Here is a 1334-nt window from a genome sequence, read left to right on the forward strand (position 1 = left end):
AGGTATCACTTCACTGACACTAATCACATTCTCAGGGTTGTAAAAAGCAATCCTTACTGCTTATTTAAATGGGAATAAAAGACTTTGACATTACATTGGATTTTTCATAACCTTCAGGGGTATTTTTTAAACTTCATTTGATTTGCTTGACTTTATGGAATGAACAGTTTATAAACAAGAAAACAAGCTTTTCGATACACCATCTGCATGCAACCACCATCAAAATGCAGATTTTTATAAAAACTCCTACAGAGAAGACCATCACCCTGGAGGTTGAACCTTCAGATACAATAGAAAATGTAAAGGCCAAGATCCAGGATAAGGAAGGAAATCTTCCTGGTTAGCAAAGACTTATCTTTGCTGGCAAGCAACTGGAAGATGGATGGTATGGTTTGGCTCTGTGCCCCCACCCAAATCTCATCTTGAATTGTAGCTCCCATAATTCCCATTAGCTGTAGGAGGGACCTGGTGGGAGATAACTGAATCACGGGGGTGGTTTCCCCCATACTGTGCTCATGGTAGAGAGTAAGTCTCATGAGATCTGATGGTTTCATAAGGGGTTTCCACTTTCGTTTGCCTCTCATTCTCTCTTGCCTGCCACCATGTAAGACATGCCTTTCACCTTCCACCATGATTGTGAGGCCTCCCCAGCCATGTGGAACTATGAGTCTATTACACCTCTTTTTCTTTACAAATTACCCAGTCTCGGGTATGTCTTTATCACGAGCATGAAAACACACTAATAAAAACGGGCATCCTTTGTCTAACTACAACATTCAAAAGGAGTCTACTCTTAGTCTCATGTTGAGACTTTGTAGTGGCTCTAAGAAAAGGAAGAAGTCTTACACCCCTCCCAAGAACAATAAGCATAAAAGAAAGAAGGTGAAGCTGGCTGTCCTGAAATACTATAGGATGGATGACAATGGCAAAATTAGTAGCCTCCGTCAGGAGTGTCCTTCAGGTGAATGTGGTCCTAGAGTTTTTATGGCCAGCCACTTTGACACATTATTGTGGCACAGGGTGTCTGACTTATCGCTTCAACAAACCAGAAGACAAGTGATTGTGTATGAGTTAATAAAACACATGAACTAACAATAACAAAAAGAAAACTAAGTATACATCTTTCAACTGACAAAGCCAACAATGTAGGGAGCAAGAATAAACTAACAAGGCAACAATAGTCCTCATTTTCTTGCTTCTTAATCTCCCACTGCAATCTGCACTTTAGTAGGGCATCTGGTTACCATTGATGAGTTGCTTTAACAAAAAGTCACCCCTGCTTCCTTGGCGAGAGCAATTTTCATGATTTAAAATTCCATTGGAGGAAAAAATAT

At 40.2% G+C, this 1334-nt stretch overlaps 1 pseudogene; it reads left to right on the plus strand.

Annotated features, from left to right (window-relative positions):
• Positions 1-224: 224 nt before the first annotated feature.
• Positions 225-1060, plus strand: LOC100437890 (ubiquitin-ribosomal protein eS31 fusion protein-like; annotated as a pseudogene).
• Positions 1061-1334: the final 274 nt, after the last annotated feature.

Source organism: Pongo abelii, chromosome 11 (genome assembly GCF_028885655.2).
Source record: "Pongo abelii isolate AG06213 chromosome 11, NHGRI_mPonAbe1-v2.0_pri, whole genome shotgun sequence".
Lineage (NCBI taxonomy): Eukaryota > Metazoa > Chordata > Mammalia > Primates > Hominidae > Pongo > Pongo abelii.